At 39.2% G+C, this 15,022-nt stretch overlaps 1 pseudogene across 1 annotated transcript in view; it reads left to right on the top strand.

The window, feature by feature from the left end:
* Window positions 1-15,022, top strand: part of LOC147374535 (histone deacetylase 9-like) — a 300,860-nt pseudogene that overhangs the window by 269,807 nt on the left and 16,031 nt on the right. The window contains exon 13 of the transcript XR_015162870.1: window positions 774-858. The product of XR_015162870.1 is annotated as a histone deacetylase 9-like (transcript). The remainder of the gene's footprint in view (window positions 1-773; window positions 859-15,022) is intronic.

Here is a 15,022-nt window from a genome sequence, read left to right as displayed (position 1 = left end):
AGGTATTCCCCAGGGATGCATCATGAGATTTAGTCCTGCCAGAACACTCCATAAATTACTTAAAGCTCTTCTTCATTTCTTCAAAACAATGTTTGCTGAGCTTCCCCATGAAAAATCAGTGTTATTCCAGAAGATCAGGATAGATTTGCAAGACAGGAATTTGTCCTGTGCTTCCACGTCGGTATCTGCATAGATGTGAATACAGTGGAAGCCTAATGAAAGTGTACAGTTGTTTTATCTTTGGTAAAATATTTGAAATTTTTCTCTGCTATGTATTCAGTAGCAATTGAACAAGAGCAGCTATGTCTCGTGGCTTTCTACTGTGACATATCCAAACATATAAGGTAGCTAGATGCAAAAACACTGCGAAAGTATGGATAATAGACTTCCCACCTTCTGTCTACTTCAGCTTCCCTGAGGTTTTTTCTGCAGGGCCCAGCTGCATTTACACACATGATGGAATTAGTTCTGTGAGGCACTTACAAAAATTACACAAGTAACTCGGATTTTTAAATACGACTAATACACAGACACGTACCTGCTTCAGGGACTTCATAGATTAGTTTTGTGACCAACAGAAAAGCCCCTTGGAATTTAATTATGTTGCTACAAAACAGAAAATAAAACTGGCTACACTTTTGGAACTGATATCAGCAAAATGTTAATTAGCTCTTGGAGCAAGATTTTTTTAAGGTTGTTTCAGTTTGGTTTGCTTCTGTCAAACTTACAAAGTCATAATGTCCTGCTCATGTTATCATTTGCTGTTCTTACAGCTGGAGCCACTTGCAGAAGATGTTCTCCACCAAACTCCAAATATGAATGCCGTTATTTCTCTACAGAAGATCATTGAAATTCAAAGTATGTCTTCAAATTTTTTTAATATTTCTAATAAGGTACTCATTAAACATATATTGAGAATTGAGGATATGAAAAATATATTTGAGTTTTTCAAATGTAAGGAATATATATGAAGTAATTATGATTTGCAGCTACTATGTACTCATACCTAAATGTGTTATTGCCTCACTTTTTACTGTGGCAGTCTTGCACTGATAACAAAGTTGGAAGATTCTAGATTTAGAACCTTGCTTTTCTCATATTTTCCAAGAGTGTTTGGATTTTCTTCCATTAAGTATTTACACAAAACAATGAAATTAACATAGAAATTGTGATTATATTGTCCAGTGTTAACTGAGGTAAGTTATCTCCTAATGATGTTGGAATTCACCAATAATTTACTGGTTTTAAAGAAAACGTTCATGAGAAAGCCTACTACGAAATCCAACTGAACAAAAAGGGAGAGTTAAGATACTTTTTTTAAACTATCCAGTTCCTTTCACATCAGTGTTAATTTATCAGGAATTTTTCTTTTTAGATGATAACATGCATGAGCTTGCTCACACACATGTGTGTACACGTACACACACTAAAAGCAGGCACAAATTAATATAAAAGTTAGTGTGAATGGGAAAACAAAATGGAAAATTAAATGTGAAGGAGGATTGGAAAGTCCTTAGTTTGCCACTGTTTTGTTGATGTTGTTCGGTCATTCAGTCGTGTCCAGCTCTTTGCGACTCCATGGACTGCAAGACTCCAGGCTTCCCTCTCCTTCACCGTATCTTGGAGTTTGCTCAAACTCAGGTCCATTGAGTTGGTGATGCCATTCAACAATCTTGTCCTCTGGTTGTCCCCTTTTCCTCCTGCCTTCAATATCTCCTAGCATCAGGGTCTTTTACAGTGAGTCAACTCTTCATATCAAATGGCCAAAGTATTAGAGTTTCAGCTGCAGCATCAATCCTTTCAATGAATCTTTAGGGTTGATTTCCTTTAGGATTGAGTGGTTGGATCTCCTTGCAGTCCAAGGGACTCTCAAGAGTCTTCTCCAACACCATAGTTCGAAAGCATCAAATCTTCAACTCCTTTGTTGAAGCATTTTTTTAAACACAGGTGGAGAAGCCACCTTCCAGAGACTCTATGACTCTGAGTCTTTGTCTTTGCTTGCTCAGTAGTAATTTGGAGATATGGTTGTGACTGGCATGTTGTGTAATCCATTCATCTTGTGCTTATTCAGTCTATTCTAACACCTCACTAAGGTCATCAGTAGTAGAAAAGTTATCTACTTTTTACACATAGATTCTTGTTTTCTGAGTATATTTTTTTCTGCCATTATACACACAGATTATTAAAAATCATTGTCCCTGTATATATTATGTTCACATCACTTTCAACTGGCATTCTTAAGTACTTATGACATGTTGATACATAATAACTGGAGCACTTATCAAGGCAAAGGACAGAATAGGAACAAGGAAGAATTTTTAATATTAGGAAGTTTGCATTCCAGTGAGTGAGAGGCACCAAAATAGATCATTTTAATAGAAGTCACAGCGTACACTGAGATCATGGACAAGAAACAGACCTTAAGCCCCTTTCAGCCAGAAGGAGAAGTACTGGAAAGTGAGAAAGGCTCAAGGAAGGTTAGAGGAAGACTCCTTGGCAGTGATAGGGCCTGAGCTTAGTCTTAATGTCTGAACAGGATTTTGGCCAGATGAAGAAACAGGGAATGTTCTGAAGGAAATAACAGTTTCACATAGGTATAAAAACTCATGGTTTATATATATCTTTAGAAACTGTGCTGTTGGCTTTTGCACTGGATCTAACTTCCCAGTAATGACTTTGCCCTGCGTGATGTTTTTCCTCTCACCACTGACGTTATTGTATGACTTGTGCAGTCTGCTTTCACCAAACAAACCTGTTTGACTCTTGAAAAGAATTTACTGTACTATCAGAATTTCTGTGTAAGAATTCTGCCCCTGTGGATTCTGAATCTGTGTCTTCTGCTCCAAAATGCATTGCAAATATCCAACCCTGACCACTTCCCCCATAAAAATCTCTTTCCTCCTGAACTCACTTGAGTATTCCACCAAGTTCAGTTTAGTTGCTCAGTCATGTCCGACTCTTTGTGACCCCATGAACCACAGCATGCCAGGCCTCCCTATCCATCACCAACTGCTGGAGTCCACCCAAACCTATGTCCATTGAGTCGGTGACACATCTGACCATATTATTCTCTGTTGTACCCTTCTCCTCCTGCCCTCAATCTTTCCCAGCATCAGGGTCTTTTCAAATCAGTCAGCTCTTCACATCAGGTGGCTAAAGTATTAGAGTTTCAGCTTCAACATCAGTCCTTTCAATGAACATCCAGGACTGATCTCCTTTAGGATGGACTGGTTGGATCTCCTTTCAGTACAAGGGACTCTCGAGAGTCTTCTCCAACACCACAGTTCAAAAGCATCAGTTGTTCAGCACTCAGCTTTCTTTATAGTCCAACTCTCACATCTATACATGACTACTGGAAAAACCATAGCCTTGACTAGACGGAGACCTTGTTAAATCTGATACTTCTGTAAACTTCTCACACTAACATGGAGATTTTAATGAGTGGTGTTTTTTAAATTTTTCTATTGTTTGAGTTTTCGTGTGTTTTATGGTCTTTCAGTCATGGTTCCTTAATTACATGATAATCACCAGGAAGATGGAACCTATCTTCTCACCCTACTTGTACCTGCAGGCAGGGTTGGTACCAGGGGCGAGGACTGAAGTACAAGGGAATTGGGAGTTGGCAGATTCAAGGAAGAATGACTTGAATAACCCATCAAGGCCCTAGGGAACCAAGGCTTGTATCAAAGAGGGCTTCTGAAGACAGACTCCTCCTTCTGAGTCATGGATTCAGTATGGTATCATGGATGCTGTTATTGGCTACTCAGTAATTATGCGTTCCTCATGTCTATTCAGAAAAAGCCTGGTTTTACCCATGAATCCTTGCAACCAGATACCATACAACTCAAGGGAAGATGAACTTATGCCCAGCTCCAGGGCAGCTGTTCTTAGTCTAAGGCTCAACCCACTTATCAGTGATTGGTTAAGAGTGGGTGTGGGCCCCAGTTATGGCCAGAGAGAATCAAGGCTGGCTTCATGGGCTTTAAACAGTGTAGTCATATGGGCCCCATGTTTAGAAGGCTCCTGTCAAGGTTTAATACTGTTACTCTTGCTGCCTTGAAATTTTCACAAACTTTTCAGACAAGGAGCCCATATTTCAGTTTGCACTGTGCCTGAAAATTATGTAGCCTGTCCTGATGAAAATCAAGGTGCTGGTGATGTAAAAAAAAAAAAAAAGTACACACACACAGACACACACACACATATATATTTACCAAAACATGATTTGAGAGTAGCATCATCACCATAAGCAGAACTCCAGTTGCGGCTGAGAAGGCACTGAATGGTGGGTCGAGGTGGTGAAAGAAAAGATACACACACGAGGATAGTGATCTCTCATTAGTTGGGACACAGGTGAGAATTTGTACAGAGAAAACGGCTTGGTCCTGTGGCTTTGACCACTGTGTGGTACATTTTTATGTGTTTCTTTGAATTGTCTGTATTTGGGGCTACACTTCCAGGCTAAAGAAACAGAAAGGGACTGTGTAAAGTCTATAATGCAGTAAAAGAAGGTGGTATTTCAGGGGTAACAAACTGAAACAAACTTAGAAAATCAAAATCATGGGTACCTGACTTAGCAAACAATGCTATATTTCCTGAAAAACTATAAAGTTGTACTGTAAGTTTCATTTTTCTCTGTTTTATAACACACTTCCATGTCACATGTTTTATAACACACTATCATGTCACATTCCTACAGAGCTCCAGGCGCTTGATTAGACACCCCATCTTACCTTTGGTGGGGAAGGTTATCAGGACTCATGAAAACTTTGTCGATCCCAGTGCAAAATGAAGATGTGTGAATGATTCCTTGTTAAAAAATATTAATAATTTCCAGAAAATTCCAGCAGAGCATTGAACCAAGAATGAGAGCCCTTCTGACCATGGGGTCCTTTGCAGCTGCCCGGGTTGCCTGTGCAGGAAGCTTGCTTGAAGGTAGCCTTTGTTAAACAGGGCAGCCGCCTCTTCACCTGTCTCTGAGTGTCAAACAGGTGACTCCTTTTAACTTTAAGAGATGTTCGAATTTCCACTCACTTCCTATCCCAGATTCGGAAGATTCTTCTGTGCTGGGGTTTGGGACTACAGTATCGGAAAAGCATGTAAATGCGGAGAAGCAGGCCTTGGAGCATGTGGGAAGCATTCAGGCAAGTTCCTCGATTGCCTTGTCCCAAGGCAGACAGCAAAGTGCTGACAGGCGTTATGTGGTTTTCTCTTTGAGAACTGAGCCCCCCAGCTGAGGGTATGCAGGTGCTGGAGGCTGTGATTAGCGTTGGCCCTTTGCCTGGCCACATGGATGTGAGTATTTTGCAGCGAAGTCATCCCTGTTGCCCTGTCCTTGTTTATACTACTTACTTAGCTGAGAAGAAAAGGCCTTACAAGGCAACAGCAGGGCAACTATTTCTCCTGACAGGTAAAGAACCACCCCTCAACCCCCACTCCTGCCCCTGACGGGTAAGGGTCGGTTTCAGCTTAAGATGGTGGGTGTATACAAAGATCAGCCATCTCTGATGAGAGGGAGGTATGGTCAAGAAGTTTCATGTTTGCACATGCTCTTCACTCAGCTCACCAAGTCTTCTGCCTCATCCCTATTCAGTTTTCAAGACTTAGCGCAAATGTTATGTCTTTGGGATGCCGTCTTGAATCACCATTCATCCCTAGTCTATATTAGGCGTGTTTCCTGGGTGCTTCTTATGGCAGAGATTGTTTTTGCTGATGTTCTTTGTTTTCAATTGCTGTAGCCTCTGCTTTGCAGTGTCTGAAATGTAATAGGTGTTCTGCAAACATTTGTTGAATGAATGAGTCAGCTAATACGTCAGTATTTGCCACACTTTTTTTTCCTTAGCCCAGACTGACTTTTTAACTAAGGTTATACTCCTTGGTTAGCTTGAGCAGAGCAAGGGATTAAGAAATGCAGGCAAAACATCCATGAGAGCCCACTTCTTCACTCTCTTTTACAACCCACAGTGATGAGTCACTTCTAAGCTAGAAAGAACATGAATTACTTGTGAGCTAACCATTTCCATTGCTAAGCTTGGAGATGGCAGTTCTAAGAGTTGACTGGCCATCTATAATCACCAACAAGCAATGCCAGGTAAAAGTCAGCCCAGAGAAGGAGAAAGGACTATCATATGTTTATAGCCTTTCCTGAAATCGCAGTCCGTTGAACTCTTACCTTCATCTAAATAATAAGGTGAGAAGCAAGATTCCCAGATATCATGTTTACAGCGGTCCTGGCCCACGATAACACTTTCACTGATGTTGAAAGGAAGAACCATGAAGTGAGTTTTCCATAAAACTAAATTTATATAGTTTGAAAGACTGTAATTTTAAGTTTGAGAAACATATAATGAATGATGTTGATATTGATCTGTGAAACCTCAAAATTTGGAAACCACAAGTATATAGTCATGGTTTCCTTTTATTTATTTAAATATTTGAGAAAGAAGAGTACTCCTTTTAAGTGTCAACCAACTTCGTAGACCTCCTGCATGATCATAGTGGTAATCACAGTATCTTTTGATTTGTGGACCAAGAAAATATATATGTACACAAGGATTTGAGGATTCTTTGAAAATTTTCCTGCAGCCCTCCAGTGGTTTGCAGCTGACAAGTTGAAAATCACTAACATAGGGGATTTAAAAATAATATGAATATCAGTGTAATCCTCACCAGACATGTGACAAAAAGCTAGCCACTTAACTTTCCTGCGGAATTTCCAGAGAAATTACTTGACATGTCACCACACTGCTCTTCTAAGGTGCTGCAATGTGTCCAAAAAATGTCAAATCAGAAGCAGAGTCATAGAAGAATTCTAGGAAGTTTTTCCCTTTTCCCCCACTTTCATCTCTCTCTCACTCTAGGAATTCTTCCCTTGTTTAGTAGATTGGGGTCTTAGAATTCTTTATTATGCCAACCACAGCAAACTGATGACATAGGTCAGAATGAGGAAGGAACATTATTTGCAATGTCACCATATGATCTTGTCAGACTTGTGTATCAGTGGAGAAACAACATCCATGTCTCTTGCACATGAAATTTGTCAGTATGGCTAAATTTATCTGTATTTTTTAAACTCATACACAGAACACACAGCATTATTTAGGGCAATGAGAGTTGCATTTATGGTCTTCTGAATTTATCCAACTTTTGAGACCAACATGAAAAGGGATATGATTTTCCCATTGTAGGACAATATACCATGTAACTGTGTAACTGACTACAAGGTAATTGGTTATCCACATCGTTCAAGCAGCTGCAATGGGCAGAGCACACCCTGTCACCCATTCTAGAAAAATAAAAATGGAATAAAATTTTCTCTGGGAGATCAGAGGCAGGTATAGTTGACACTGTCTCCTTGTCAGAACTCTACTTAATTTATGTTTTTATATGATATTGAGTGAGTCACTTCCTCCTCCTCCTCGTCCTGTCTGTGGTTCTTCTTTCCTTTTCCTTCTTCTCTTCCTCAACACATTCTTTCTTTTCTCCCCCTCTTCCTTAATCTGCTCCTCTTGTATCTATGTCCTCTGTTCAGAAATTACCCTTAAAAGTAACAAATGATTTTGGAAACAAATGGAGGGATATTAATTTTGTTGATTTCATTTTAACTCTATTTCCACTGGAGATAACCCCTGGTAATACAAACACTGTTGGTGTTATATTACAGTGGGTAGTCAGAGAAGGTGCCATCCAATTATCTTGGTGATTAAGATATCTGAATAGTAATTAATGAAAAAAAGACTGTTAAAGGTAAAATTTGCTCTAGAGATGACAGCATCTATTCTTATATGTGAAATACCATTTTCAGCCATCTCCTCCCATTATTTTAATATGCTCTACCTACCCCCTTCCCAAGGAGAAAAGGTATATATGTAAATCCTTTTACATCAGATGATCCAGGAGAAAATCGGATTGTTTCTAAGTTGAAAGGAATTTGTATACATCTTGTGTTGTGAGGAAATTGTCCAAGATTTTGACCTCCTGGGTCTATGCACACAGATTAAAGGGTTGTTTCCCAAGATTGCAACAAGCACTGCATAAATCATTTCAGAGCCCTCTAGCTTCTTGACTCCACACCCAAAAGCTAACCCACACTCAGTTTTTCTTCTCTCTTTTTGTTCCTTTTTCTTTTGATTTTCTGCCTTTTTTTTTTCTTATCTCTCTGTCTTTCCCTCTCTCCTCCATCTCCATCCTGTTGAGACCCAGGGGAGAATAAGAGATATACCCAATGTTGAAAATGGATTTTTAACTCATAAGGATTTGTTGATTTATGTCAAGCAGAGAAGGAGCGTGATAAAACCTACATTTCAAAAGATCACTCTGCCTGCACAGTAAGGGTGAGAGATAGCAGGACTTACTGTCAGATGTAAGCAATTTAATTCAGAAGTGATGTTGGCTTGATATAGTATTTAATAGGCATGGAGAGGATGAATGACTTCTAAGTTTCAGGTTGGACAACAGAGTAGGTAGTGGTTTCACTTCCTGTGGTGGGGAACAGTAGGGGGAAAATGTTCAAAAGCAAAGCTGAATAGTAGGAAAAAGAAACTGCTGATCGGAAGGCTTGAGATTTGGGGGACCCACCTTTAATATCAGTTTTCTTCACAGAGAAGTTATGGAGGGATATTGGATGAAATTATTTATACAATGCAAACCCTGTAAGCTGATAGCAAATGAATTACAATGTGCCAGGCACCATTCTAAGTATTAGGTATCAATGTGTTAATTCATTTAATCTACTTAACAACTCTATGAGATAGTTACTGTTTCATTCCTCTTTTGCAGTCAAGTAAACTGAGGCACATCTAGATAAAATACTTTGCAAGATCACACAGTTACTAAATGGGTAAAAGCAAGCTCATAAATCAAGCATTCTAGCTCCAAAGTCAGTGGTCTTTGCTATTATATTATTCTAGCTCAGAAAGATACTCATTCCTTTTGCTATTCTTGTATACACGTTTCCCCATTTCATCCAAACGTGACAGTTTTAGAGGGAAAATCAGTTAAACTGAAGTTTTGGAGTTTTGAACATTCTGGTTAGTTGAGGTTTAGCCAGAGTCAGTTCTAGAAGGGCAATGCCAAATTGCGAGGAGCCATGGAGCTATGAATCCACTTTGGAGCCCCTTGTAAACTTGCAAATTACATCTAATCACAAAAAAATGCAAGGATTGGCAGAATTTCAAATCCCTGCCCTGTTGAGTTTAAAACCCTGACTGTTGTCAGGTGTGAGCTGCTATTTGTCATAGATTTTTTTGGCTGTAGACAGAGGCCTTGACGCTGCAGCCCTGGGCCAGGCCGACCTTCACTGAAGAAAAGCGGTGTTAGACATTTTCCCACTATTAACCCCACCAGCCTTGCTTGTCTCAGAGCCAGATCAGACTTGTGCACATGGCTTTTTGAAAGTTGATTTTCAATTTCTTATTAACCATTCTCCTGAAATGTTGAGAGTTGGATTATTGTTTGGTGGAGCACTAATACTAGAATATACCACAATTAAAAGGAAAACCTGCCATCTGCTTAGAGACTTAACTTGTCTGGAAATTTTTTTTTTTTTAATTCCAACTGCATCTGTAATTATGAGTTTTCTTTCACTCACGTTTCTACTAAGGCAAAACTAATCAAACCAAGAATCTAAATAAAACTATGCATCTTTCTCGGGTTGCAAGCTCTTTAAGGACAGAAATGCTTTCTGATTATTTTCTCAGCTGTTAGCACCCCGATGCACTTCACACACACCTGTGATACCATTCATTGAGATAGGGTGTGCTTGAAGGTCAAGTTTGGTGAAGACCATTTGTTAGGTATTTACATATATATTACACACACACACAAGCACAAACATAGGTTTCATATGACCTCTAGTTCTCATACATCGCTGCAGTGCATAATTAGTTTCCTCATCTGGTTCATGAATAAATTAAGGCTTAACAAGTTTAGGTCGCTCAAACTTGAAAGTCTCAACTAGCAGCGCTAAAACCAACATTTGAACCCTGGTCTGGTTATGCTTTCAAAGCCCACTTTCTTTCTGTTAAAGCATATGACCTTCCTCGTCCCACATCATTTCACAGATAAGAAAAGAGTTCCACCAGACTTCCTAGTCCCAAGTATCCCAGAATAGACACTAGAATAGACCTGTTCCAAAATGTAATATCTTCTGCATACGTTAAAACAGACCATTTTAATCCATTAATGGGCTTGCTAGAATATAAGGGAATATGAAGGATAAAGAAAACATAAGCTGAAATTTAATAGGGAGGAGTAAACAATTGTTGCTGTTCAATAGCTCAGTAAGCAGTAAGTAACACAAAAAGGGAGAGCGTTCCTGGGGCAAATGATGATGGCCGTGCTATAACTGCACAAAAAAGCCTAAGGTGCGTGTAAGAATCAGTAATATGAATTTGATAGATAGTAAAGAGGTCTTATCTTCCTCCTTGGTTCTGGAGGAAGCAAATGCAATTCCTTTCTGGGGGAAAGTATCCTTAATATAGGCCCTAATTGTATGCAGAGATCAACTTCAACAAAATATGACCTCAGATAAATACATACATGCATATTTAAGTAAATGAATAAAATCAAACACATAAGAACACAAGCCACTAGGGAAAGTCCCCAGAAAAGAGGAACAAAGAACAATAAACCTTATTTGTGGGGTTAAAATGGAAAAGTGAAAGTGAAGTCTCTCAATCATGTCCGACTCTTTGCGACCCCATAGACTGTAGCCTACCAGGCTCCTCTGTCCATGGGATTTTCCAGGCAGTAGTACCGAGGTGAATTGCCATTTCCTCCTCCAGGGGATCTTCCTAACCCAGGGCTCGAACCCCGGTCTCCCACATTGTAGACAGACGCTTTACCATCTGAGCCACCAGGGAAGTCCCTTGTTAAAGTGGAGGAGGGGCTCTAATTTTTTTTTTAATCTATTATTATTATTACTTGAAATTAGAGTTAAAATGGAGGAGGGGCTCTAATTTCAAGTAATAATAATAATAGATTAAAAATGCTCATTTCTTTCACGCCTCTATAAAACTCCACTAAAAATTAAGAGGATTTTAAGACATACACTCATAGGGATAAATAATGCAAAAGGAAATAATATGACCCTGGAGGACAGATGGCCATCTGTTACTGTCTGGTTTTTGTTCAGTCACTAAGTCATGTCCGACTCTTTGCGACCCCATGAACTGCAACACGCCAGGCTTCCCTGTCCTTGACTGTCTCCTGGAGTTTGCTCAGATTCACGTCCAGTGAGCCAGTGATGCCATTCAACCATCTCATCCTCTGTTGCTCCCTTCTCCTCTTGCCCTCAATCTTTCTCAGCATCAGGGTCTTTTCCAGTGAGTCAGTACTGTCTTAGTAGACCTGAAAAAATCAAATTGTAAACCAGTACTGCAGGCATGTCTCTTCCAGAGAAGGATACATCAGACCCATAGAATTGTTGACTCACACACATAAAACTTTGAACTTTATTTCACTTATTTTAATTTTTCCTAATTCATTATCCCTTTCCTTTCTTCACTTATGTGCCCAACTTAAAAACAATAACATTTAAATTAATTTGCATATCTACCTTTAATCTGCCTTAAAATCTTATCCTTTGACCTTACCAATCTAAGGAAATCTCAACCCTGAATATAGTCTTCAAGGGACTCTAACATTGGACCTAAATGAACAGGTCTGCTTAAGATTGTCATGAATCAGCAATTTGACCTCATGTACATTTCTGATCACCAAACTCAAGTGGCCCATTATGACTCTATTGTGTTTCTCAGGCCAGTTTTCACTACCTCTCTCAAACTACCTTTTCAAGCCTCACTCTCATCAAACCTCCGTCCATCTCACCTTTGCCCTCAATCTCAGCAGCAAACTTTTATTCCAATAAAATGCAGCTACCTAACTGCTTTCTTTGAACTGTTCATTCTCATCAACAATTAAACACCTTAAAATCCCTCCTCTTAAAAACAGACGCCAACAACCTCACATCTTACCATGCCATGGCTCTCAAACCCTCCAGGAGCAAATTCTTGAAAAAGGTTTCTTTCAAATTATCTCCATTTTAGCAGCTACAAATCCCTGTCAGAACCACTGTATTCTCTTTGCAGTCTTGTTCTGGTCACCAGTGGCATTTCTACTGCTCACTTTAAAAAGGGATTTTATTAAGCTGTTTATTTTGAAATAACTAAGTTTACAGAAGAGTTCCAAATATAATACAGGATTCTCTTATAAGTTCCCCCTGGCTCCCCCTAAGTTAACATCTTGCACAACAATAGCACTATTACATAAACTAAGAGATTAACAGTCATGTAATACTGTTAACTAAACTATAGACTTTCTTTGGATTCAACCAGTTTTTTCCAGTAATTTTCTTAGTCTGTTCCAGGATAATAAACACGTTGCATTTAGTTGCCATGCCTCAGTCTCCTCTCATCTATAACAGTTCCTCAGTCTTCTGTACCATTTTTGGCTTTGACACTTCTAAAGAGTACTGGTCAGTTGTTTTGAAAAATGTCTCTAATTATGGGTTTTTCTAAGGTTTCTTCATAATTAGGTTGAGGATATGCATTTTTGGTAAGATTGCCAGAGCAGTGATGTGATATCATTCTTAATGCATCAGATCTGCAGTGCGTAATGTCAATTTGTTTTATTATTGGCAGAGTTAACCTGGATCATTTGATTAAGGAGATCTTCAGTGTAAAGTTAGAATGTCTTCGTTTAGAATTAATAAATATATTGGAAAGATACTTTAAGATTATGCAGATACACTCTTTCTCCTCAAACTTTTGCTCTATAATTTTAGCAGCCATCAGAGGCTGTCACTTGCAAAACTGATTATTCTGTTTCAGTGCCAATTTTCTATTTCCTTTACTCTGTCTTCATTAATTACTTGGAAATTATCTGTAATGAAGAGCTGTCTTTTCTCTTTCATTTACTAATTTATTCATTATACATTTATATCAGAATGGATCTCAGATATTTATCATATGTGTTATAATCCAGTACCATCATTATTAATTTTTTTGTTCCAATTGTTCAAGCTCTGGCTATTCACAGATCTTTTAGACTGGCTGCTATGTCCCTTTGACTTGGCTTCAGACAAATACACTGTAACATTCCAGTCTCCCAAAGTCTTTGAATCCCTTCCTTTCATTAAACCAAGCCAGGTTTGACATTTCTAAATCACTTCCTATGGGCCACTTTTTGGTCCATGTTGTAGCCAACCAACCAAAGGAGCCATTGGAACCCTTCGAAACTCCTCTAGCTGCCACATTAAATGCAGAATCTCTGCTCAGTGAGCCCACCATCCTTACCTAAATGCTTTTCACACTCTGTATTCTTTTCTTGAGCGTGTAATATGGATAAGTTATTTTAACCCTCTTTACTTCAGTTTTCTCAATTGTAAAATAAGGAAAATGAAATTATCTTACAAGGTGGTATTGAAATGATTACATATGGAGCACATTTTCATAGTCATATCAGTAGGCACTTAGTAAATATTTCTTATCATTTTACTTAGTTATTTTCCTTCCAGACCATAGCTTCATCGTCATCTCTACATGAATGACAAAAACCTAAACCTTCTGCTCACACCTGAGTTCCAGATGTTTCCTAAACTTCTAGCTCAGCAGCATCCCCTTGATGCCACAAAGGCACATCTAGTCAACATGCCCAAAGCCACTGTCACTGTTCCTCCCCCAAGCCTCAGCCTCTTCCAGGTTTATTAGTCCAAGCAGATGGCACCAGTATCCTTCTAGTTTTGCTAGACAGGGATCTAGGGCTTATATTCCTCCTGTTGTTCTTTCCATCTCTGTTCTGTGTCCAATCCATTACCCATCCTGCTTGCTGTCCTCCTTAAACATTTCACTTCTCCAGTTATTTCGACTCCAGTGGCCACCATCCCAAATCGGGCCTTTCTGCTGTACCATTTCTCGATCCTACACAGTGCTTTCCCCACAGCCACTCTTGCTTTCTCCGTTTTTGTTTCTCTTAAGTGATGCAAGAGTGGTCTTGTACAAAATAAGGCACATTCACCTCTATACCTCCTTGCTTTAAACCAGAGTTCAGCCAACCCTCTTCTGCACAGTGCTGGACGGTAGCTACACAAGGCTTTGTGTTTGAACGGCCTAACTCTTCCGTCGTAGCGAGTCATAGCTGATGCGTAATGAGCACGGCTGTGTTTCAGTGAATCTTTATTTATAAAAAAAAAAAAGGGTGTGGGACCAATTTGGTTTCTGAAAAAGGAAAAATCTGAAGCAAGTAGTATCTGGAATAGGATATTAAAATAACAGACATCAACCAAAACACCAGTTGTAAAGGACACCTAGATTTCTGATTGAGGAGATGCAGGGAGAAATAGTCAACATTTCTGCCACCTGAGGCACAAGTGTGCTGCAGCCACAGCTTCAGACATGCTTTGAAGCCACCAAGTTGTCAGAAGGTAGAGTGGGGTGAATGTGGGGCATCAAGGGTTAGGTATGGATAAAATGTGTTCAAGAAATACCAGAATTTAGTACTCAGTTATTATTTCCCAAGAAAGCTGATAAGCAACACATAACTTGCACAAGATGTTTAGTATTGATCATTCATCATGGAGACGTGTAATACCATGAGTGACATGAACACTGAACACACAGTGTTACTGAATCAGTAGCAGTAAAATGTAGTCATCATTAAAAACAAAACAAAACATGGGACTTCCCTGGCAGTCTAATGGTTAAAACTCCACACTTCTAGTGCAGAGGGTGTAGGTTTGATACCTGGTTGGGGAACTAAAATCCCACTTGCTGCATGGTACCACCAAAAAATAAAAATTAGGTTTTAATGTTTTAGAAAGAAGTAGGCCACAGGCAACCAAAGAAAGAATAAAAGATGAATTAGATTGCTGAGAGAAATATCACTAACCTTAGATATGCAAATGACACCACCCTTATGGCAGAAAGTGAAGAAGAACTAAAGAACCTCTTGATGAAAGTGAAAGAGGAGAGTGAAAAAGTTGGCTTAAAGCTCAGCATTCAGAAAACTAAGATCATGGCATCTG

This window comes from Bos grunniens, chromosome 4, assembly GCF_055505025.1.
Source record: "Bos grunniens cultivar Pamir isolate PY7600 chromosome 4, Bosgru_T2T1.0, whole genome shotgun sequence".
NCBI lineage: Eukaryota > Metazoa > Chordata > Mammalia > Artiodactyla > Bovidae > Bos > Bos grunniens.
Note: the sequence above shows the minus strand (reverse complement) of the source record. Positions and strands in the feature narration are given on the sequence as shown.